Source organism: Rana temporaria, chromosome 7, assembly GCF_905171775.1.
Source record: "Rana temporaria chromosome 7, aRanTem1.1, whole genome shotgun sequence".
NCBI classification, from domain to species: Eukaryota; Metazoa; Chordata; class Amphibia; order Anura; family Ranidae; genus Rana; species Rana temporaria.
Window position 1 is genome coordinate 49,010,092 of NC_053495.1, and position 26,324 is coordinate 49,036,415.

The 26,324-nt window shown below is 44.7% G+C and overlaps 1 protein-coding gene across 1 annotated transcript in view; it reads left to right on the forward strand.

Annotated features, from left to right (window-relative positions):
* The first annotated feature begins 445 nt into the window (after window positions 1–445).
* The window catches only part of VGLL4 (vestigial like family member 4), a 176,710-nt gene continuing 150,831 nt past the window's right edge, over window positions 446–26,324 (forward strand). Inside the window, exon 1 of the mRNA XM_040359329.1 lies at window positions 446–713. The gene's annotated coding sequence lies outside the window, so the exon portion shown is untranslated. The remainder of the gene's footprint in view (window positions 714–26,324) is intronic.

Sequence of the window (26,324 nt, forward strand, 5' to 3'; positions counted from 1 at the left end):
ATTTCCACTAACTTCCTGTTAGGTCTCGGGACAGGAAGTGACAGGAAGCAAAAAACCTGTCAGGATTTTAACCACTCATCTATCCAAAACTGGAAAAAAAAAAGTTATGGCTATAAATACACTTTAATATGCAATAAAAGAAAAAAAAATTGGCTAAATTCACACAGGACAGGTGCTTTATTCATAACTAATTTTCTTTTGTACTACAATTTCAAAACAACAAATGTGTTTCAGAGGATGGAGGGAGATAAATGGTAGGTTTTTATTGAGGCCAGTGAGGGAGGACTGGGAGTGTGTGGAGTTGGCACCGTATTACAGAACACTTCAATGGACAATTCCCTCACAGCACAGTGTGCGCGCCTCTCCCCTCAGTCTACCTGCTGCCGCTCGGCGCGTGACGTCACGCCTCATTATGTTAATATATTCTGAGCTCACCCGGCGGCCCGCCAATGAGCGCTCAGCGAGCTGCCCACCTGCCAGGAAGAGAATTCCATCATTCCTCGCATTCCTGCTGCGGCGCTGTGCGAACAACTTTACCGGGGACCCCCCGCCACCCCCCAACCGGACACCGCACCGGGGTCCTCTCATAACACTGCCGGAGGACACCCTCCGTCATCACTGGATTATCTCACCTACCTCTGAGCTGTACTGGGGCAACTCCACCCACAGCAGCCGGGATCAGCACGTTGGATTGCTTCAAACTTGCTGCTCTGGTGAGTTGTGTGCGATCATCTCACTGTGACATTTCTGTATCATGTGTATTGTATAGGAGGGAGTACATCTACTGTGCGATCATCTCCCTGTGTCCTGATCGTATGTGGCTACACAATGGGGGATTTATCACAACTCCATGGTGACCAATAAGCTTCTGTCTTTCATGTTCTAAGCTTAACTGAACAAGATGAAGCTAGAAGCTGATTGGTTGTCAGTCAAAGCTGCACCAGACTCTCTGCTTCAGTTCTGATACCCCCCCATGTACTGTCATATTGTGTGTGTGTGTGTGTGTGTGTGTGTGTATTGTGTACTGATCACATTATTGGGAATGATTTACTAAAACTGGAGAGTGCAAAATCTGCTGCAGCTGATTAGCCAATCAGCTTCTAACTTCAGCTTGTTCAATTAAGCCTTGATAATAAATCCTGGCAGCTGAGTTTCTCTGCAGAGCTGCACCAGATTTTGCATGCACCAGTTTTAGTAAGTGTGTGTGATCATGTGTGTAGTGACAGTGTGTGTATGTGTGTAGTGACAGTGTCCTGTCCTCTGGTGTACGCAGTGTTCCTGGAGGTGACACACACACTCTGTACATTTGTGAGGTCTTCTTTGTCTTCTCCAGTCCTCTGTCATTGTGTATGATGATGATCCAGCAATGCTGCGATGAGATCACCCGCCGTCCACAATCTATATACAGATAGTACAGTACATGGCAGTGAAGAGCTCCTTGTCCTGGGATCCATAGTCCACACCGGTATTTATCAACATTTCTTCAGTCTCACCACCTACTGAAAGTGTAGAAAATCTGCAGGAACCCCAGTCTGTGATAGTAAAAACGTGAATGTTACTTATCAATGGGATGCCAGAGCTTTGGACAATGTTTACTTTCTAGTAAAGATCTTTGGTGAAACCTAACAGATCTTCCCCTCCCCCTTTTGTTTCAGAGGGTCCCCCTTATACATGAGAGCCCCCCTCATCATCCCATTAGAGGGTCCCCCTTATACATGAGAGCCCCCCTCATCATCCTATCAGAGGGCCCCCCTTATACATGAGAGCTCCCCTCATCATTCCATGGTCCCCCTTATACACATGAGCCCCCCTCATCATCCCATCAGAGGATCCCCCTTATACATGAGAGCTCCCCTCATCATCCAATTAGAGGGTCCCCCTTATACATGAGAGCCCCCCTCATCATCCCATCAGAGGGTCCCCCTTGTACATGAGAGCTCCCCTCATCATCCCATCAGAGGGTCCCCCTTATACATGAGAGCCCCCCTCATCATCCCATCAGAGGGTCCCCCTTATACATGAGAGCTCCCCTCATCATCCCATCAGAGGATCCCCCTTATACATGAGAGCTCCCCTCATCATCCGATTAGAGGGTCCCCCTTGTACATGAGAGCCCTCAACATCATCCCGTCATAGGGTCCCCCTTGTACATGAGAGCCCCCCTCATCATCCCATCAAAGGGTCCCACTTAAACATGAGAGCCCCCCTCATCATCCCATCAGAGGGTCCCCCTTAAACATGAGAGCCCCCCTCATCATCCCATCAGAGGGTCCCCCTTATACATGAGCCCCCCTCATCATCCCATCAGAGGGTCCCCCTTATACATGAGCCCCCCTCATTATCCCATCAGAGGGTTCCCCTTATACATGAGCCCCCCTCATTATCCCATCAGAGGGTCCCCCTTATACATGAGCCCCCCTCATTATCCCATCAGAGGGTCCCCCTTATACATGAGAGCTCCCCTCATCATCCAATTAGAGGGTCCCCCTTGTACATGAGAGCCCCCCTCATCATCCCATCAAAGGGTCCCCCTTAAACATGAGAGCCCCCCTCATCATCCCATCAGAGGGTCCCCCTTAAACATGAGAGCCCCCCTCATCATCCCATCAGAGGGTCCCCCTTATACATGAGCCCCCCTCATCATCCCATCAGAGGGTCCCCCTTATACATGAGCCCCCCTCATTATCCCATCAGAGGGTTCCCCTTATACATGAGCCCCCCTCATTATCCCATCAGAGGGTCCCCCTTATACATGAGCCCCCCTCATTATCCCATCAGAGGGTCCCCCTTATACATGAGAGCTCCCCTCATCATCCAATTAGAGGGTCCCCCTTGTACATGAGAGCCCCCAACATCATCCCATCAGAGGGTCCCCCTTATACATGAGCCCCACTCATTATCCCATCAGAGGGTCCTTCTTGTACATGAGAGCCCCCCTCATCATCCCATCAGAGGGTCCCCCTTATACATGAGAGCCCCCCTCATCATCCCATCAGAGGGTCCCCCTTATACATGAGAGCCCCCCTCATCATCCCATCAGAGGGTCCCCCTTATACATGAGAGCCCCCCTCATCATCCCATCAGAGGGTCCCCCTTATACATGAGAGCCCCCCTCATCATCCCATCAGAGGGTCCCCCTTATACATGAGAGCCCCCCTCATCATCCCATCAGAGGGTCCCCCTTATACATGAGAGCCCCCCTCATCATCCCATCAGAGGGTCCCCCTTATACATGAGAGCCCCCCTCATCATCCCATCAGAGGGCTCCCTCTTATACATGAGAGCCCCCCTCATCATCCCATCAGAGGGTCCCCCTTATACATGAGCCCCCCTCATCCTCCCATCAGAGGGTCCCCCTTATACATGAGCCCCCCTAATCCTCCCATCCGAGGGTCCCCCTTATACATGAGCCCCCCTCATCATCCCATCAGAGGGTCCCCCTTATACATGAGCCCCCCTCATCATCCCATCAGAGGGTCCCCCTTATACATGAGAGCCCCCCCTCATCATCCCATCAGAGGGTCCCCCTTATACATGAGAGCTCCCCTCATCATCCCATCACAGGGTCCCCCTTGTGCTTGAGAGCCCCCCCTCATCATCCCATCACAGGGTCCCCCTTGTGCTTGAGAGCCCCTCATCCTATCGGAGGGTCCCACCGATTTATGATCCCCCAAGTGCAACATTCCCCGCGCACATTGAAGAAACTGTCTGTTCAGTGATGCTGCCCCCCTGCCCCCCTGCACTTGCCCCGCCGGCTTGCGCTACACTGTTGGGCAAATTAGTTTAGCGCCCCCATAAATCGGCCACACTGCTTCCAGTATGTGGGCGGTTGGCATTCTGCAACTGTGGGGGGGGCTTCTAATTTTTTACCATCCCTGTCCCATTGCAGAGATTTCAGGGTGGGTCTTAAACCACAAGGGGTGTGGCCTTGACAGGAAGGGGTGGGTCATATTTAAATTAGGGGGTGCATAAGTTTAGTCAGGCCTAGGGCAGCACAAAACCTAAATACACCCCTGACCTGTCCCCCAATTGTGCTCTGTGTTGTCACCCTGACTCGGTCTGCAAGAGGCCAACACACATTGGGCAGCCATGGGTCACCATTACCACCATCGGGGGGCCAGAGCAATGTGTGGCTGATACTGAAGTGAGTGCACATAGATGAGAAGTGGCTGACAGCAGCTGAAGGAGATCGGCAGAATAAAGACAAAAGGTGTAAAGCTGTCTTTTCTAACAAGTTTCATCGTTTAGGACTCGTTTATGTTTCATGTGTTATGTTGTGTGTTTGTGTGTTGCGTTAAGGCAACCCTTTTAAAATGAATGGGCTGCCAATGCATTCCAACATGCTTAAAACCGCACATTGTGGCAATGCATGATGATGCTGGTTGAAAATAATTGACATGGCCTCTGCACCCACCAGGCTTTTTTTTTTTAAGTTGACTTGTAGTGCAGAATCGCTAATTTTTTTGTCCTATTAAACTTCTAGCTCCCATTCACACCTGAACGCTTGGTCATTCAGTCCTCAAAGGCCCACATCCAAGATCAACAATCCCATTGTTCTCAATGGGTCTTTAACACCTGAGCGTTTTCACTTGTGTGACACGCCCCCAAAAAAAGTCAGGAACTTTAATGGCCTGAAAAAGGTGTGAAAACTTGTTTTTCTAGCATTGCCATTAAAGTCCATGGGGCCAAAAAGCTGATTCTGCCTCAAGGAAGCTCATGTACTTTTTTTGACCTTCACACAATACAGGACACAATGCTGGGATGTGAACAAGCCATTGAGAACATTGGGATTCTTCACAAGTATTGTCACTTTGGGAATCGTGGGACAACACTCGGGTATGAAGGAGCGCTTGGTCCGCTGAGGTGCCATTCAATAAATGACCCTGACATGCATGCCAGGAACATTACTGCAACACACACATGTCAAGCTGGCCTCGGGCTTCTCTTGCACAGGAGGCTTCACCGCTCCTCTGAAAGTCACCCAGAGACTGCCTTTCAGAGGTGGTTTAGTATGCACTTGTTCATGTGCAGAAGGCCTTGCTTCCCCTCTGAAAGGCGATCTGCAATATGTCATCTCCTGTTTAACCCCTGAAAATGCTGACCCACTGCATCTCCTCATTCAGTTGATTGGGTTGTATTGGGTGATGCCACCCACAGAAGGAAACATGCCAATTTTGCAGTGGTTGTTAAGCAAAGCATCGCAGCCACGGTATGTGTACAACACAACGGCTGCATGCCCTTGATTGCACCACCACCTTCTTCGGTCGCATGTCTGAGGGCCCATTCACACCTGAGCGTTTTGTAGCCTGAAGCTACAAAATGCTGGAGGGGGAAAAAATCCATTATTCTCTCACATCCCCACTCCACGAAGCCTGAAGCCAGCAGCTCCACGAAGCCTGAAGCCAGCAGCTCCACGAAGCCTGAAGCCAGCAGCTCCACGAAGCCTGAAGCCAGCAGCTCCACGAAGCCTGAAGCCAGCAGCTCCACGAAGCCTGAAGCCAGCAGCTCCACGAAGCCTGAAGCCAGCAGCTCCACGAAGCCTGAAGCCAGCAGCTCCACGAAGCCTGAAGCCAGCAGCTCCACGAAGCCTGAAGCCCAAACAAGTTCTGGGACTTTTTTTTAGGCAGATTTGGGCATTTTTCTGTTTTTCACATTGGTGACCTTTTGACCTGTACAATATCACGGTAAAAAAACACGGTAAACGCTGCAAAAATCACGACTTTCTGCCTGAAAACGCTATGTTCAGGTGTGAATAGGGCCTGAACGAGCCCTACAGGTGTTCAGAAAGCAACACTGCCTTATATATATTTTTTTTCTTTTAAGATTTCAAGAGGATCGCACATTGAACCCGTGCAACATGCGAATGGCATGTAGTTGCGGCACAGGGCCATCAACTTTAGGGGGCAAGTGTGCCGAACGGCACCGCTGTACTGCTTGCCAAGCTCTAAATGCCATGTTAAAATTACCGAACTGCAAAGTCAAGAGTGTCAGGCCACAACAATGTGGATAGACCGGAGTGGTCACCATGGTAAATTGCAGTTGGGCAGTAAAATAGTGAATCTGCTGCCTATCTTATAGATCTACTTTAATTTAGTTCCACAGTGAGGTTTCTAGAAATGTCATTTACTGGGGTAAAGATTTGTTGCCAAGATTTGTTATTGGGGAGTTGAATTTTTTTTTTTTTCAAAAAGTCAGGAATCCCAAGAAAATGGCACATGAATAGGAAATCGCAGAAAGGCCGGGAGCTCCGTTCATCAATATGGTCTAAGACCCCATTCACATTGGCATCATTTCTCCTGTGTCTGTCATGCTGAATCAATGACAATGGACTGTTTTTATGGAGATGGAGATATAGAATATATATATATATATATATATATATATATATATATATATATATATATATATATATATATATATATATATATATATATATATATATATATATATATATATATATATATATATATATATATATATATATTATATCTATCTCAAAAGAAACACACACACCAAAGCCAAATGCATGTACTCCCATTGAGGCGTATAGTGTCAAACACTATGCTGCACAAAAAATAAAAAATTGTATATAAATATAATTTTTTTTTTTTTTTGTGCAGCATAGTGTTTGACACTATACGCCTCAATGGGAGTACATGTATTTTGCTTTGGTGTTTTTTTTTTTTTTTTTTCAGGGATGTTTTTTTCCTTCTGTGTATATAAAGCGCTAAAGACTAGCACTGAGAAATGCATGATTATGCGGCAGCACTAGTGTGAGGCATGTCGCTTCTAATAAATATGCTCACGTATCGCAGAGCCCGCAGCGCCTTTATCACATAATTGCAGTGAATGGGAAGCGCAGTATCGGTCGTTGGTCTACGCTCAAGTGTGCGCGGTTTCTTTGCGTTCAGCACTTTTCTTGCTGAGACCTGAAAGGCGGGAGGGGGAGGGTATTGCTTGCTCAGCCATTTGTCTAGACGGCGGGTCATCTGGCCAGGAGAGGGTTACTTCAGCCTGAAGTTAAAGGCTGCCTGAGGATTTCACATGTCACTGGAGGAGGGAGGGGGAGCAGCCATCACTCATGTGGGGGAGGGCTGGGATCTTTGGCTCTGAATGAAGGCAGTTGCAGAGTTGTTTGTGTTTTTTTTATTGAATTTTTTCTTTATTTTTTGTCTGTGCTGCTGCAGTTCCTGGGTGCTCCATGCATGTCCTAGGGAGAGGTGCTGGGGGGGTTGTATTTATTAACGGGAGACGGCATTGTGAACAAAGCATGGTGCAAGATTAAACTTCTTCCTGGGAAAGGAGACAGCCTGTGTCCCCCCCCCCCCCCCCTTAGAGGCACAGGCTGAGGGTCCAGAGGTGACATTCACACTCTCCAACCTTGGCATTGTTGGGAATGACTGCTCACAGGATCGCCATCAGTCCTGGAAGCATGGACTTGTCAGTTTTTTGGTAGATGGATAAAAAAAATTGTACCGAAAATTCAGGCTGCACTTGGCTGAAAACTGAAATTGACAGTTTAAAAAAAAAGTATGTGTTGTATTTTACTTTTTAATTTAATATCGTGAACTTAAGGACCCTTTCACACCAAATGCAGTTGGATGCATTTTGAATTGCATAGACGGCCCAAAGGCTGCTTTTACACTGAGGCGCTTTACAGGCGCTATAACGCTAAAAATGGTGCTTTAAAGAGCTTCTCCTTTCCTACAGTGCCCCTGCCCATTGAAATCAATGGGCAGCGCTGGCAAACTGCTGCAGCAGCGCTTTGCAGGTGATTTTTAACCCTTTTTCGGTTGCTGGCAGGGGTTAAAAGCGCCATGCTTGTGTCTTAAAAATGATGCTAAAAATGGCACGCTTTACCGCCGGTGCCCCCAGACTCGGTGTGAAAGTGGCCAAAATCAAGATAATCCTATGGGCATAGTTCAGTTAAAAATGGAGCATGCTGCATTTTTCCTCGCTGCAAATGCAGGAAACGCGCTTCAAACCCGCAGCGCCCCTTTAGGGCAAGAAAGCCAAGCCCTAAAATGTATTGAAAAATGCATGGCGAGGTACATTTTTTTTTACCCAAGTGGTTTGGGACTTCCTCCTCACTGCCTTCTGGGACCTGTGTCCCAGAAGATGACGACAGGACCACTCGGCAAGCATGACTCGCGCATGCACAGTAGGAAACCAGCTGTAAAGCACGAAGGCCTAACTGCTGGCTTTCTTTAGTTGCAATGCCGGCGCCTGCACCCGAAGCAGATGAACGAATTTGGTTTTATGGGTGCCGACATTGCAGAGTCCATGGGCAAGTAAATTAGAGGTCGACCGATATGGGTTTTTCTCTGGCCGATGCCGATATTTAGAAATCAGGGCGGCCAATGGCAGATATATGATGCCGATTTTTGTGGTCGATATTTTAGGCCGATTTTTTTTTTTTTTTTTTTTTTTTATGGCACTAGCAGAAGGCACTGATTGGCAGGTTGCACTGGATGGCACTGAAAGATGGTACTAGCAGATGGCATTGATTGGCAGGTGGCACTAATTGGCACTGGCAGGTGGCACTGAATGGCAATAGTTGGCACTGGCAGATGGCACTGGTTGGCACTGATGGCTTTAGGTGGCACTGAATGGAAGGTGGCACTAATTGGCACTGGGTGGTGGCACTGTTATTGGCAGATGGCACTGGATGGCAATTGGCACTGGCAGGTGGCACTGGTGCAAAAAGTGTCACCCCCCCCCCCCCTCAGTACAGACCCCCTCTCCCTCCAGTACAGACACCAGAGAGCGGTGTGTCCCATGAGTGTGGGCCCCTCCTCTGTGGGTGTAAACAGAGAGGAGGGCCACCGCGCTGGGTGTACCAAGATGGCCGCTGCTCCGGAGCTAGGCCGAAGCCGCAGCCTTTCCTGATGCTGTGACCGCGGCGGCCATCCGCGGATGGCCGCCGTGGTCACAGCATCAGGAAAGGCAGCGGCTTCGGCCTAGCTCCGGATCAGTGGCACCGCTAGGGGCCATGTTAAATATCAGCCTAATTTGGATAAAAATCGGTCGATTTCTCCAACGGCCCAATATCGTATCTGCACTGAAAAAAAAATTGGTCGATCCCTAATTTTTTTTTTCATTATTTGCTTTATAGCAGAAAGTAAAAATATTATTTAAAATAAAATTGTCGTTTTTTTTTTTTTTTTGGCACACAAAATAAAAACGCAGTGGTGATCAAATCTCAACAAAGCTCTATTTGTGGGGCGGGGGTGTTTTTTTATTTGGGTATAGTGTCGCACAACTGCACAATTGTCAAAGTAACGCAGTGCTGTATTGCAATAAATGGCCTGGTCATGAAGGAGGGTAAATCTTCCAGAGGTCAACTGGTTAATGGCAAAGTTGTCTTGGGTCTGTTGCCGGGAAAAGGTTCCTATTTAACGTTCCGGCAGGAAGATGTCTACCGCTGACTCTGCGCTTTTCTGTTAGGCCACATTTCATAAATTATACAGTTGTTGCCATTAGTGCTTCATACAATTCCATCAATAGTAAAAAAAAGTTTATGTACCACCTTATCGTGTTTTTTACATTGTCGCATAGCTTTGGCACAGCATTTTATTCTAGCAGGCTGATTACATTGTCTTTTATTGGAATTGCTAACGGGAAGACCGGTGTGCATCGTAAAATGATGTTCTCGCTGAAATCTGCCTTTATGGCCACCCAGATGTGAGCTAGCGGAGTGTAGGTGTCGTAGACTCGTAGCCATGCTTAAGAATCCAAGGCTGAATGGGACTCGAGCTGCATTCCTAGTATGTCAGTAAGGGGGGGTCAAGGTCCTCCTTGTGTTGCTATCTTTGTAAAGGCTTTTAATGAATCTTATGTACTCAGCCAACATTCTTTAAAAGGGGTCAGGCCACTAAAAATGTATATCTTGGTTTATAAATGGAGTTTGGTCAGGCAACTCGCCATTGGCATCTTGTACTACATGAAACGCCAGTAGTAGGACCCGGAACTCCCCCATAAAGAGGAGCGTTGGTCATTATTGTGTTTTATTAAGTCGGCAGCTACAAAAATTGTAGCTGCTGACTTTTTTAATAAACGCACTCACCTGTCCCAAGATCCAGCGATGTGCTCACCCGAGCTGTTCCTGACATCTCAACTGTGGGCACCCAACAGTGACAGCTTGTGACTTCACAGCTGGGTCCTGGCTGCACATTGTGAATGCTCCTGCTATCTTCTGGGACCTCTCATGTGTCCCAGAGGACTGCAGGGAGGGGGAGAGAACTGTCAAAACCGAATTTGGGTACTCTCTCTCCCACAACAAAAGTGCCGTATGGGGGGGAGAGGCCTTAAAGCAGTATTTGCCTTTTGGGTGGGGCTCCACTTTAAAGCGGAGTTCCACCCACATGTCACATTTGGCATGTCATTTTTTTGGGGGGGGTGAGTGGGGGCTTCAGTAGGAGTGGGACTTTCTGTCCCACTTCCTCGTTTCGCCCAGGGACCGCTTAGGCGATGCATCGTATCGCCTACGGCAGCCCCTCCCTGTAGGCAATCGCCTGAGACACGTGACAGGTCCCAGGAGATCGTCTGATCACTCTCAGCGATGCTCGCGCATGCGCAGTGAGTGCCCGGCCGTGAAGCCGAAAGCTGTCACGGCCAGGTGCCCACACTTGGAATGAAAACGCCAGCCGGAGAGGGGGGAGAGGAGCGGGGCTCCGGGCGGCGCGGCGCTGGACCATGGAGCAGGTGAGCGTCTGTTTATTAAAAGCCAGCAGCTACACTTTTTGTAGCTGCTGACTTTTAATAAACATAAAAAAATCCTGGAACTCCCCCTTTAAGGGGAAGTGGTTGGGTAACAGTAAAATGCAGCTCAGCCATTGATTAACACACAAATGTAAATGAGGCCTAAAAAGTGAGTTACTGGCCAGACTACCAGTTGAAAGTAAAGGGAGAAAGATACTGAAGAAAACAAATGTGGCCACCATATTTAGGGGTTGGCACGCTGCAATTACTAGATTAGATTTTTTTAATGTGGTACCAGTTTTAGCTTTAGCACCACTTTGAAGTGGATTTAATCTAAAAACAACTTGCTAAGATTTAATTTTCCCCCCCATAGTGCACATTGCAGTGTACACTCCTCTCCTGTAGGATGGTGAGAATGAAGTTGGGTGCCAGGATAATGTAACTTAATGTGCATTGGAGTTGCATCATTAGTATCTATTTTATAGCCGAAGGTGGATTATTTTGGACCTGAAAGTAATGAAAAGGTGCCAGCCCTGGAGTAGGGCAGTTTAGGAGTTAAGTGCCACAATGTGGAGTGTGCACAACAAGAGGCCACCCTGTTTGTTTCTTGCCCAGTAACGTCTGTTACCCACACTTGCCACACATTTATTGGACATTGTCCAAAACGTGGGAATATACAGTGTTGGGTCATAAGCTTTCTGGAAAGTACCTAAACTAATCTTTAGTTTCTGGTGTAGATAAGCAATTATGTCATTGGCGCAGTATGATGTCATTGTGAATTTCAATATCCTTATAACTGCAATAAAACGTTAACCTATAGATCAGTGGCATGATTTTATCATTAAAAAGGAATTTGAGAATCGGTGACTCAGGGGTAGTGAGGTTTTTTGTTTTTTTGTTTTTTAAGGCCCTTTTACCCCGCCCGGTTGCATTTGCCCAAAAAGTGTTATTTTTTTTTATTAACTGAGGGAAAATGTCAAAAATGAAAAACAATGTTCCCTGGTGTGAAGCCATCAATTGTAACACCTGGCGACTAAGGGCTCCATTCTATGACAAAGCACTAGTTTCAGTGTGAAACGCATCAGTCAGGTTTTATTTAATTTTGCTGTGACTTGTAGTGCTGTCCTTCTTTTAATAAAGGCAACAATTTGTTCAGAGTGCGGCTGTCCAGAGACAATCTTTGTTCCTGCTTTGCTAAGTGCATTCCCTGCACTTGAGTTGTCTGCAGCGGAGGATATTCGTCTGGGTTCCCACCTGGAGCGGCTAGTCCCTCTTCCCTGGCTCCATTCCCACCGTCCGACATTTCTTAAATATTTAAGGGGAGGTGGCACTGCCCCTTGTGACATCACCAACCTGGCATGCATCAGTCAGTGACTTCACAAGGGGGAGGTGCCATGTCTGATAAGCCCCCCCACATCAACCGGTCAGGGTTGTAGGGAAGAGGCCCTTGTCCCTATCAACATGGGACAAGGTGCTTTGGGGTGGGGGGTTCTGTGGGAGAGGCCCTTGTCCCCTCTTGCCCCTAAGCACCGCCCCCATGTTGTAGGCATGTGACCTGGTATTCAGAAGGGGGGGGGGTCGCTTGCTCTGGTATGGATTAGGGGAGGGGGGGCTGTCCATTGTATCATTTACTTAGGAGTTTGAGTGGCGTTGAACTCCCCTCCCACCTGCTTTTAATGCCGATGTGATCTTGGCATTCCTGATTTCAATGCTAAAGTGTACTGGGGGTGCTTTGGAGTAATATGTAATTGCACAACTTATCCTATAATATGCAACAAGAAGTAAATTAATAAAAATGTGTCCTGTTGTACGTGATCAATCAATAAATCAATAGTAAATAAGTCCCATTGGTGCAAACAAAGATACATCAATGCTCGAATATCCTCTAGATATATTTCTTGCTGTGATACAAAAGCCATCTCTGGTCGTGCAAACTTAATTGATATTCCACCACCTGGATAATGGGTACGACACCCAATGTGCACAAGTAGTAAATTGTGCTTACCAGACCTGGTTGACCCCTTTAATGAAGGTCAGATGCGCTTGAGCATGATAATGCCTGCAGATATATAAATCGACTGGAGCATGTACGATACCTCACCCTCGGAATGTTGAGATTTTAGAACATGGAATACAGAGAGCTTCCATAGTGCAACGCTATTTTATTAAAATGGAATAAAAACACCAGCCAATTGGCTACTCACATAAAGTGTCCTTCTTCCGGCACTGGGGCTGCAAGCTTTGATAAAAAAACACTGGCTCTCCCACCTCAGTGGCGGCGTGCGTTCCACCAGCTGCTGACACTATCCAGACGATCGGGAAGTGACGTAGAACATAGTACACGTGACCAGGTTCCGCCGCCGACATACGTTTCGTATAGTTACATTTTCAAGGGGCTATTCCTGATTCGATGACAATCTTCTGAAGTGAAACAGTTTGTTATGAGAACTTGGATTTTACAAGATTAAAAATTATGAATTTTTAGGTTTGGTTAAATCATGTAGTACCCAAAATTTTATTTACAGAGGGGGGTAAAAGTATTTGATTCCCCCTGCTGATTTTGTACATTTGCCCACTGAATTGTCAGTCTAAAATTTTTAGCTACGGGTAAGCATCACATGATGTGACACATGTCGGCCACCTTTTTCCTGTTCACTTCATTTTGACTGCATCGCTTTGGTTGTTTTTTGGATTTTATTTGTACAATAAAGACATCGTTTTAAGGAGTGTGGCAGTCCAGGATCTTCTATCCAATGCACCTGTGCATAGCCAGCACCTTTTTGGTTTAGTGGGAAGGAAGCAAAGCCAAGGGATCAGCAGTTTTTAGAGCGGTATCTCTCCCCTCTAAAAATTTTATGATAGGTTTATTAACAGTGAGACAGAATCACAAAAATATCCAGAAACGCATTTCCAAAAAGTTATAAATTGATTTGCATTTTAATGAGTGAAATTGGTATTTGATTCCCTACACAGGGTTGGAATGGTCTACAAGACAATCGCCAAGCAGCTTGGTGAGAGGGTGACAACAGCTGGTGTGATTGGCAGCTATTTAGTGATTCTTCCGTTTGTGACCAATCTCCCTCGGTTTGAGGCTTCATGCATGTTTTTGCCTCATGGAATTTTAATGATCATGAGAATGGTGAGAAATCGGCCTAGAACTACACAGGAGAATCTGGTCAATGATCTCAAGGCAGCTGGGACCATAGTTGCCAAGAAAACAATTGGGAACACGTCGTGAAGAACTGAAATCCTGCAAGGCTTCCCTGCTCAAAGCACATGTACAGGACTGTCTGAAGTTCGCCAATGAACATCTGAGTCGGAGGAGAACTGGGTGAAAGTGTTGTGGCCATATGAGACCATAATCAAGCTTTTTGGCATAAACTCAATTTGCTATAACTGGAGGACCGTCAAACATGGAGGTCGAAACATGCTTTAGCGTTTTTTTTCCTTCTAAGGGGACAGGACAACTTCACTGCATCAAAGGATGAATGGGTGCCATGTACAGTCAAATCTTGGGTGAGACCCTCCTTCCCTCAAGCTGGGGCATTAAAAATGGTTTGTGGATGGGTATTCCAGCATGGCAAATTGGCAATGACACAACACATGGCCAATGCAACAAGAGTGGCTCAAGAAGAGGCACATCAAGGTCCTGGAGTGGCCTAGCCAAGGTTTAAATGGTAACTAAAGGAAACATTTTTTTTTAGCTGAAATGACTGTTTACAGGGTATAGAGACATAATAGTTAACTGATTCCTTTTTAAAAATGATTAAAAATAGATAAAAAAACAATCATAATGCACCTACAGTTTAGTTTCGTTTTTGCGGTTTCCTGTTTCTCTGATGTACAGAGCCAGAGAGCCAATAGAAGGCAGTGATGCTTTGTAAAAAAAAACTGGATTGGTGCTGAGGGGTTTTAATCACACCTCCTTGATTGGTGACTACAGTGAGAAATCTCCCAGTACTGTGGTTATCAGGAAACAGACAACCAGGAAGTGTCCAGAACAGAGAGGAATTACAGCAACATCAAAGCAAAAAGGAAAAATAAGGACATGAAACCAGGACTGCAGTAAGGTAAAGGAAGCTATTTAGCTAAAAAAAAAATGTCCTTTAGTGACCCTTTAAGTTGCCAAACGTGTGCCTTAAAGACTTGGGGAGGATCTGCAAAGAGGAGTGGGACAAAATCCCTCCTGAGATGTGTGCAAATCTGGTGGCCAACTACAAGAAACGTTTGACCTCTGATTGCCAACAAGGGTTTTGCCACCCAGTACAATTTTTTTTTTTTTTTTTTTTTTTTCAAACGGTCTATAGTCTGTACCAAAGGCAGTGAATACTGTCTTATCTGTTTGTAATAAAACGTGCATGGGATATTTTCACATCCTAAAGATTTTTACTTGGTTTTCATTTTAGTCTGGGGAAAAAAGTTACAAAAGCTGGTAGGAGGAATGGATACATAGTGGCAGTATTGCCGCACTTGCTGTGATCAAGCCAAGTCACAAGGTGCTTGCCATCTGTGCAGAGTTGCTGATGGAGCTCTCCAAGTACAGAACATGTACAAAGAAAACATTGACGGGAAGTTGTCAAAGTGGTTGATGTAATGTAGCACTGTTACATACTTTATTTATTTTTTATGAGGAGGCCAAGATGAAGAGGGGAATATATCGCACCTGTTAAGGTGGCCATACATTGGTAGAGTAAAAAAAAAAAAAAAATCTAATAGTTGGTGGGGTCAAATCCACACTTTCCACCATATTGATGAGAAAATTGGGATGCAAAAATTCCAGGGTTTGACAAATTTGCTTGGAATCTAGGAGTCTGCTAAAAAAGTTAGGAGCCAGAAAACGCACCCCGTCCCGACGAGCTTGCGCGCAGAAGCGAACACATACGTGAGCAGCGCCCGCATATGTAAACGGTGTTCAAACCACACATGTGAGGTATCGCCGTGATTGGTAGAGCGAGATCAATAATTCTAGCCCTAGTCCTCCTCTGTAACTCAAAACATGCAACCTGTAGATTTTTTTAAACGTCGCCTATGAAGATTTTAAAGGGTAAAAGTTTGTCGACATTCCACGAGCAGACGCAATTTTGAAGCGTGACATGTTGGGTATGAATTTACTCGGCGTAACATTATCTTTCATAATATAAAAAAAAAATGGGGATAACTTTACTGTTTTATTTTTTAATTAAAAAAAGTATAATTTTTTCCCAAAAAAGTGCGCTTGGAAGACCGCTGCGCAAATACGGCGTGACAAAGTATTGCAACGATCGCCATTTTATTCTCTAGGGTGTTAGGATAAAAAATATATATAATGTTTGGGGGTTCTAATTAGAGGGAAGAAGATGGCAGTGAAAATAGTGAAAAATTACATTAGAATTGCTTTTTAACTTGTAATACCAACGGCTCACCACCAGATGGCGCCAGCCCCCTTCCAAGCCAAGTCGCCAGGACCCTATTTCTAGTCGCCATGGCGACCGGGATTTGTCGAGCCCTGCTCCATATGATGTGCAGGTCCCCAAATACATGCACACAAGATGAGTTCTTAAACCCATGCCAGCATGTCATTTTTTGGGACACAGGGTCTGTAATTGTGCAGCTGTGTCCCAATAGACAACAATTTGATGTAGATATAGGGTACTTGGGTCTAAGGTCCCCGGACCAAAGAGCCAAGAGGGAGCAAAAGGGGCCAGTTAGGACTATTGGATGTAGACATGGGGATATACACAACACCTGTGCCAGGAGAAGATGGCCCTGTACAGGGCACTCAGATACTTGCCCCATGTGAATGGGGCCTTATTTTCTATGGCCATTACAATGCTCATCTAGGCAGCTACTAGTCTCTGGGGTGCCATGAGTATCAGCAGCTGCATTGGATAATCTTGTTGGCTACCAACGCTGGCTGTCTTGTAACTTGGTGGAAAGTTGGTGGCTTACAAATGTTATGAAACGCAAACCGTCATTGAATGCAATTTTTTTTTTTTTTTCCGAACAAAAATGTTTACTAGTGATCACTCCCAGCAACATGGCAGAGAAATGCTCAATTTCTACCATTATTTCCCACTGGCCAGTTTAGTGAGGTGTTGCTCCATCGCTGGCAAGGGTCATTCCGTCAGTGAGGAAGTGCTGCCTTGATATTTCGGCGAATGATTAAGAAACTTGGTATTCTACACTTTTTAGCGATCCCAGTCATGGTGCCAATCGCAAGTGTGGCATTGGCCCAAGTGTAATTCAGTTGCTGCTACAAACTTGCCAAAGGAACCAAGTTTGCTGTACAAAGTTGGTTTTGGGTTTCGACCCATGTGCTGAGCAAGAGACACTTGTAAGATTCAGTCGTGGATGAAGGACTCTCCAATGCCCGCTATTGTATTCAGCAGCCCTGACCCCTGTGCCTGCCTGGGTGCCATATCACTACCGAACATTGACTGAACCTCAGCGGATACCGTCACTGTCTGATAACTTTCTTACCATGGTTTAGACTTCCAACAGTTTGGCAAGAATTGGGCACAATTTCATCTGTCTAGTGCCAGCTGTGAAGAGGATGATCAATGGGTTGCCCTTGTTCTTTGTCAGTGTATGCAAATTATGCTTTTTTTGTATTTTGAGGTTGGTGGGAATGTCTTTATATTTTTGCTGATTAGATTTCTGTAGGCCTGACGCGGTTGAAGCGTACCCATGTAGTTTTGTATATAGTAGCCATTTTCTGAAGCATACTGCTAGACACGGGGCTAAATAAGTCGGAGGGGCTGCAATAAAAAAACTTCCTTCTAACTTTTTTTTTTTTTTTTACTTTTACATTGAGGTTCTACTTTAAGCAAATGTGTTTCTGACTTAAAGGGGTTGTAAAAGGTCGTTTTTTTTTTTTTCTTAATGGGTTCCTTTTAACCACTTAAAGACAGAGCCTGTTTTTTCAGACTCTGTGTTTAAGTTAAAAACTCTTTTTTTTTTTTTTTTAACTTACGCTGAGTTGATACCCAACATGTCACGCTTCAAAATTGTGTCTACTCGTCAAACTTTTACTTTTAAAAATCTCTTTAAACAATTCTACAGGTTGCGTGTTTTGAGTTGCAGAGGAGGTCTAGGGATAGAATTCTTGCTCTCGCTCCGATACCTCACATGTATGGTTTGAACACCATTTTCATATACCGGCGCTGCTCACGTATGCATTAGCTTCTGCACATGAGCTCGACGGGGCACTTAAAAAAAAAAAAAAAAAAAAAAAAAAAATGTATTTATTTTTTAAACACTTTTTTTAAAAGAATATAAAAAATTGGGTCACTTTTTTATTCCTATTGCAAGGAATGTAAATATCCCTTGTAATGGAGAAAAGCATGAGAGGTCCTCTTAAATATGAGATCTAGGGTCAAAAAGACCTCAGATCTCATATTTGGACTTAAAATGCAATGTTTTAAACAAATGTCCCTTTTTTAAGACGTATGGGCAAAAGTGACGCTTTGACGTCGCTTCCACCCTGCAGTAATATGGAGACGGGTGGGGGGCCCATCTTCCCCTCTCACTCGTCTCTATACACAGGCAGGGACAGAACCGGATGGTGGCGGAGGGCACCGGGCCCCCCCTCCCGCCGACGATTTAAAAGTGATCTTGTGACGTATCCCCCGCAGAGACCACTTTTATTTTGTAGCGGACCGCCCGCTGAAAAAGATACCAGGGTTATGATAGCTAGCTGCCACCATAACGGTATTCCTCTTCAAACAGATCACGTATAATGACGCTGGGCGGTCCGGAAGTGGTTAAGCTAGTGCATTGTTGGTTCACTTACCTTTTCCTTCGATTTCTGTTCTAAATGTTGTTTTTTTTTTGTCTGAATTTCTCACTTCCTGTTGCTCCTTAGTAAGCTGTTCTGACTGACCCCCCAGCCAGAACAGCTCGGATGATGGGGGACAAGCCTACTGAGGAGAAACAGGAAGTGAGATATTCAGACAAAGAAAAACATTTAGAAGGGAAATCGAAGGAAAAAGTTAGTGAACCAACAATGCACTAGCTTAAAGGAACCTATTTAAAAAATAAACAAATCTTTACAACCTCTTTTAACTAAATGGAAACATCAGTATTTGAAGGGGGGGGGGTGAGTGTTTAAATTTTGAATTGGCTTGGCTGACTGTTTTTGACGTGATTTTGACATTGCGCAGCAGATATGTATGTTTCAGTTTGATGAATCGTACCAGAAATCGAGTGAGGTTCCTCTTCTGAGGTATTTTTAACATGTGCTTCCTTCCCAGAATTGTCTGACACAAATTGGTTATTGCCAGTGGATGGTCAGACACTTTAACTTCTAAAAAAATATCTGCAGAAGTTTCCCAAGCAGGTTCTTGGTTTGGTGTAGCCCAGGGCTCGACAAATCCCGGGCGCCAGGTCGCAATGGCGACTAGAAATAGGGTCCTGGCGACTTGAATTGGAAGGGGGCAAAAAAAAAAAAAAAAAAAAAAAATTTTTTTTTTTTTTTTAGCTGGGGCCATCTGGTGGTGAGCCGTTGGTATTACAAGTTAAGCATTACAAGTTAAACAGCAATTCTAATGTTGTTTTTCACTATTTTCACTGCCATCTTCTTCCCTCTAATTAGAACACCCAAACATTATATATATTTTTTATCCTAACACCCTAGAGAATAAAATGGCGATCGTTGCAATACTTTCTGTCACGCCGTATTTGCGCAGCGGTTTTACAAGCGCACTTTTTTTTTTAAAAAATTACATTTTTTTCATTAAAAAATAAGACAACAGTAAAGTTATCCCCATTTTTTTTTTATATTATGAAAGATAATGTTACGCCGAGTAAATTCATACCCAACATGTCACGCTTCAAAATTGCGTCCGCTCGTGGAATGCCGACAAACTCTTACCCTTTAAAATCTTCATAGGCGACGTTTAAAAAAAATCTACAGGTTGCATGTTTTGAGTTAGAGGAGGTCTAGGGCTAGAATTATTGCTCTCGCTCTACCAATCGCAGCGATACCTCACGTGTGGTTTGAACACCGTTTGCATATGCGGAGGCTGCTCACGTATGTGTTCGCTTCTGCGCGCAAGCTCGTCGGGACGGGGCGCGTTTTCTGGCTCCTAACTTTTTTACCTGGCTCCTAGATTCCAAGCAAATTTGTCAACCCCTGGTGTAGCCTTTCTTTCAGAATGGTTCCCTGTGTGATTCTGACTGGAAACCAGTTCCCTCCACTGTGTGCCAGCTGTGGTTATAATGGCTTCAAAAGCATGGAGAGAATAGGAGATAATTCTGTAAGTAGCCGCCTTTTTGGAGGGCAACAGAGGGGAAGGGGGGTGTTGTCTTCATTTCAGGACACTGTATTGTCCTGGAATTTAGGTGTCCGGGACCTAGGACAGACCGATGCTTCACCCGATACCTGGGCAGTCAGGGGGATCAGTGCGGTGGGGGAGTTACAAGCAGGGCTGTGGAGTCGGAGTCGAGGAGTCGGGGGAAATTTTGGGTACCTGGAGTCGGCAAACAATGCTCCGACTCCTACTAAATTTAGATTGGAATAAAAAAAAAAAAAGCAGATTCAAATGTCCCAATTCACAAAAAGTTATAATTAATGACTTCTCTACTGTAAGAATAAAGACCAATGCATGCAGTGCCTCACGTAACCGCAAAACGAACACGTTAAGTGACCGTGAAGAAGCATGCTTTTCATGTGCCTCACTATATGGCACGCAACGCACAATTAGGAGCTGCAATACTTATACTTTCCATAGTGTTGTGTTCTTCTTTTACAGGGAACGCATGTTAGAGAACCAGTAAGTGTCCAAATAAAAAAATTCCAACAGGAGTTTTATAAAGCACTAAAAAGTTGAAAAGTATGATCGCGCATCAAAACTTACTGTTGAAGAAGCCATCCTTGTTTATCCAGAGATTGTTAGTGATGTGGCCAGAATAGTTACTGCAATGCCACCTACCCAAGTCAGTGTCGAAAGATTATTTTCAGCCCTAAAAATAATAAAGTCTGACTTAAGAGCCTCTATGAAAGAGGATCTGGCAGAGGCAATTCTCTTCCTTAGAACTCTACATTGAATTGATTTGCATTTGCTAAGCCTATAACTACATTTCAAGATTAATATAAACCATTTCTAGGTTTTACAGATTTTGTTTTTGGTTCATTATAGATAAGATTTGTTTTTGTTCTAAAACAACCAAATAATGTGGTTTGTATTTTTGAACTGGTAAAGATCCTGTTCCTGATGTTTATGCCTGCTGCTACTATCCAGCCACTTGATTGTTTTCATTGTGTTTGTCTTTTGCTTAAACTGTGCAATACAGTAGACTGTTGGCTTCCCAGCCAGTAGTCCTGTGGTAGGTTGCGTTTCTTTCCCTCAAGGAATGTATAAAAATACATTTGCATATTAATACAGAGGAGTCGGAAGTTCATAAAACTGAGGAGTCTGAGTCGGAACATTTATCTACCGACTCCACAGCCCAGGTTACATGCACTGATCACCCTGTATAGATTTAAGTCTTCACAGCTGGGCCTCTCTCTCAACCCCCCCCCCCCCTCCTGTCCCCCTCCATTCTCTTCTGTGTCCCCTTCTCTTCTCCCCCTCCATGCTGCCTTCCCCCCTTGATATCTCAGGTTGGAGAGTGGAGGTAGGAGCCAGTGAACCCAGCTCCTTAATTTTCTGAATGGACAGTCGGTGGTCACTGACTCTGTCCATTCACATAACTGAAACATCGTAACCTCCTGTGATTACGATGTCTCAGTTAATGAATGAAGCACTGTAAAAAAAAAATGTAAAAAGTGGAAAATACATTTTAATACTGACACATGTGCCACTGTCACATGAGATAAAATAGAAGTATTAGTAATCGGTATCGGCGAGTACTTGGGGGGGGGGGGGGGGGGGGGGGGAAGAGTAAGTATCAGTCCTTGTACTCTGTCTTAAAGTGGTATCGGGACAACCCTAGTCCCGGCATATGTGGGCACCCTACTTGACCTCTAAATCCTCCTGATCTCAATCTAATTGAGCATCTGTGGGATGTGCTGGAAAAAACGGTTCTGATCCACGTGGGCCCCACCTTACAACTTGCAGGACCTAAAGGATCTGCTAATGATGGCTTGGTGCCAGATACCACAGGATACCTTCAGATTTCTCCTGGCATCCATGTTTAATGGGCCAGGACAGGGAACCTACTCTGTATTGGGTGGGTGGTCAAATATATAAGCGCTTTGAAATGTATCTAAAAAGCAAAACTTTTTTTTTATGTTGCTGTCCAGTTGAATATGGTGCTGATATTTTACGATTCACTTTTTTTTTTTTTTGCAAGCATTCGGTTTGCACAGCAGCATTCTTTTGGTTATATTTTATGTTAAAGCTGTGTCCTTGGGGCTGTGTGGTTCTAGAACATTTCTATCAGAAAAGCCTGTCACTTGTAAATGCCGTTCTGTGAGCTCTCGCATTGTTTGGTTCTTTTGGCATGCATGAAATCCTTCACATTTTTCACATTCTCTTTGGAAACAATTTCTGGAAGTTCAGTGACAGAAGTTTCTTCCAGTAACAGATGAGATGGCTGCTTCTGCGTCACATGCGTCTCTGGAATGTACCATGTGGGATATGAAGCAATAATTAGCTACGGCGTCCCAGTACTTTCCTCTTGTTTTGTTATGGAAAAAGCAATAGGAGTAGGCTGCTTTCCGTATACTGGAATCCTTTTCACTGGGAGACGTACGTGATTCTTTATGTAGCCAATATAAGCTGCTTTTACTGTTCTTTTCAAATGCAGATCCCCTATAGGTTTGACTATATATATATATATATATATATATATATATATATATATATATATATATATATATATATATATATATATATATATATATATATATATATATATATATATATATATACACACAAATAGGGAAAAAATCTGAGGGCAGATTAGGTGGGTGCAGCTTCTTAGTTTGGCTGCTTCTCATGTTTATTGTTTAATTCGGTGCATTCTCTATCCTAAAAAATGAGCGCATGTAAAATTTTAGTTGTATAACAAATCTAAAATCTTTAAAAATCCAGCATTGAGACTGGCAGGTGTGCAGAACCGGTGATCTGCCGATATGGTTCCGGCTAACGAGAAAGTTCCTTAAGGACTGCGCAGGCGCAATCCTTGCCGACGGAAACCTCCGAACCTCGGCCGGCATCCAGGGCGACGTGGAATTTGAGGAAAGTGGCCAGTCGGCTTCGCTCGGACGGCTCGCTCCGCTCGCTCGGCCTCCTGGCTCTTTTTTTTTTTTTTAAACATCCTCCAATCCACAGGTATGTTAAAGAATGAGCCTGGATATCGGCCGAGGTTCGGAGATTTCCGTCGGCAAGGATTGCGCCTGCGCAGTCCTTAAGCCTAGGTTCACACTGCTGCGAATTCAAAATCGCGATTTCGCGGCCGCGATTTGCCGCGATTTCGGCCGCAATTTAATTTAAATCGCAGCCCGAAATCGCAAAAAGTAGTACAGGAACTACTTTTTGAAATCGTAGATGCGGAGTCGCACTGATTAGGACAGTGCCATTGCCGACAATTGCCGCCGATTTGAGATGCGATTTGACATGTCAAATCGCATCTCAAATCGTTCCAAATCGTACCCAGTGTGAACCAGGGCTTAAGGAACTTTCTCGTTGGGGGAACCTTAACGACAAGTCACTGGCAAGTAAAATCCCTGCCTATTAACACCAGACAATATTGCCCTGATTGGCCAGAAAAGATTGAGAAGAGTTGGTTCTCATGCAGGGACTGGCAGTATTTAGTATTTTGGAATACATTGATTTTGATCTTATTACTGCATAACTTTGTGTGTGTGTATATGCATGCATGTATGTGTGTGTATATGTTATGTGTATGTGTGTGTGTATATAATATAATTAATATTTTTATTTTTTTTTGCAATATTTTAAACCTTTTTCTCAGATGGAGAATTTTCTCCTGTCCCAAGTAATGACTGGGGACTTTGTTTACCTAGCCTCCCTGATATCCACAGCCTATATTGCTTTTTCTGCACATTAAATCTTGGGATGCGAGTCTTCCTATCTCTGCCACTTTTCACTTTAATTGCATTTCTCTCAGCTTTTTGCATGCAGGCTACACCCCGATCGGCCCCCTTCCCCATGCAAAGAATTCTCCATTGTATTAATAGCCCACACTATATCTATTAGGCAGGCTTGACAAAGGGGGCAACCCCCCCCCCCTGTTTCTGAAGTGCATAGCCATGCCCACTTCCAGGATTCCACTCATGGCTTAATTTGGCCGCCTTCTCGCTGCGCTCATTCAGGCTGTATGACATTTGAACCGCTTTTGAGCAGTGAAGCTTGCCAGCTGTATCCATATGCTGCCTTGGACCCCAATGCAGCAGAAAAGCACCTGGTCTTTGATATGCACTATTTCACTTCCTGGTTGTGAGTGGCCAATTTTTTTTTTTTTTATTGCATTAAAAATAACAAGTACTTTCATACCACACTTGGCTGAGCCGTGTGTGTGTGTTTAACACAGAAGCAATTGTCTTTGACAAAAAACCCTCTGTTTCCTGTATTCTGTGATATATTATATATATATATATAAAAATGTTTTATTTATATAGATATTTTTCACCAAGTGCACTCAGCAGAAAGTGTTCAGCCCATGCAGCGATCGTTTAACGAAACAAACCCAATAATTTTTAAGCCTCTTGGCTATTTTGTCGCAGAGCGCTGTCTAGTCCTCCTTGGGACAGAGCTTTCTCAGTCCCTTCAGTCACCAGGCTGGACTTGTCTGCTCACTAGGGACAAGCTAAGGTTCAGGCCAATTTCAGATCCGCAGGAAAATGTCACATGATAGCAGGCTGCCAGCCCAATTGGCAATGGGCATTTCCTGTCCCACAGCTGCACATAACAAAAGGGTGGGGGTGCTGGTGACCTCATTGACCTAATATGACATTGTCCTAATATGCTAAATTTCACATCGCTTGCCCCAGCGTCTTTGCCCCTTTGTTACATGCGACTGTGGGGCATTCCACTGCCGCAGCTGATTAGGCTGGCAACCTTCAATTATGTGACGGTTTTCTGTGGGTTCGGTAAATACTGTAATGTTTTCCTTCCCTCGTGCTTACGGCTCACATATTGACCGCTATTTTCTTGGCTCAATTATTCTGTTTGGACAGTGACTTTGTCCCTCCACAACCTTCAACTCTCTCTGACATTAGTTTGGCTGTCTGGACATGCACTCCCCAGGCGTTTGGCTTTAAGCTGTCCTCGCAGGAAATGGGGCAATCGCTGTCGTCTATAGAATACTTTCTTTTGTGAGCAATACCTACTCTCCTTCAAATCTGTGTGGGGGACCCTTTCCCTGCTGAAATGCATTTGTGTCTTTACACAAACCATCTGTCCATCACAGTATATATGTAAGTGTGTATGCTAGTCAGGTGAATCATTTGCTGCTTATATTTCCTACTGCTGTTTCACCTCCATCTAATCGGTCTTGCTGTTACGACACCACTGTTGTATGAGGGTCATCCTACTTCCATATGACTTGAATGAACAAGATTTTGCTCCAACTTTCTTAGTCTGACTTGTCCTTTGACAATCAAAACAATCCCAGTGTGACAAATGGATTTTCCTGCTGCTGTAATCACCTATGTTGGATAGTTAGGATGAGGATCCGACTTCAGTGCTATTAAATGGGCTGAAGTAGGGCCAATGTAGTGCATGAACCTTTTTTAACCACTTAAGCCCCGGACCCTTAGGCAGCTAAATGCCCAGGCCAGGTTTTGCGATTCGGCACTGCGTCGCTTTAACAGACAATTGCGCGGTCGTGCGATGTGGCTCCCAAACAAAATTGACGTGTTTTTTTTTGTTTTCCCCCCCACAAATAGAGCTTTCTTTTGGTATTTGATCACCTCTGCGGTTTTTATTTTTTGCGCTATAAACAAAAATAGAGCGACAATTTTGAAAAATATGCAATATTTTTTACTTTTTGCTGTAATAAATATCCCCCAAAAACATTATTTTATTTTTTTCCTCAGTTTAGGCCGATACGTATTCTTCTTCTACCTATTTTTGGTAAAAAAAATCGCAATAAGCGTTTATCGATTGTTTTGCACAAAATTTATAGCGTTTACAAAATAGGGGATAGTTTTATTGCATTTTTATTTAATTTTTTTTTTACTACTAATGGCGGCGATCAGCAATTTTTTTTTTTTTTTTTTTTTTTGTGACTGCTGCATTATGGCGGACTCTTCGGACAATTTTGACACATTTTTGGGACCATTGTCATTTTCACAGCAAAAAATGCATTTAAATTGCATTGTTGTGAAAATGACAGTTGCAGTTTGGGAGTTAACCACAGGGGGCGCTGAAGGAGTTGAGTTTCACCTAGTGTGTGTTTACAACTGTAGGGGGGTGTGGCTGTAGGTCTGACATCGATCGAGTCTCCCTATAAAAGGGATGACACGATCGATGCAGCCGCCACAGTGAAGCACGGGGAAGCCGTGTTTACATATGGCTCTCCCCGTTCTTCAGCTCCGGGAAGCGATCGCGAGGGGGCGGCTAGAAACGAATAGCCGCGCCCTCATCTCGGATCACTCCCCGACGACTATTTCCGACCGCCGCATGTACTGGGGGGGGGGGGGGGTCCCGATCGGACCCGCGGAAAGGCAGGGA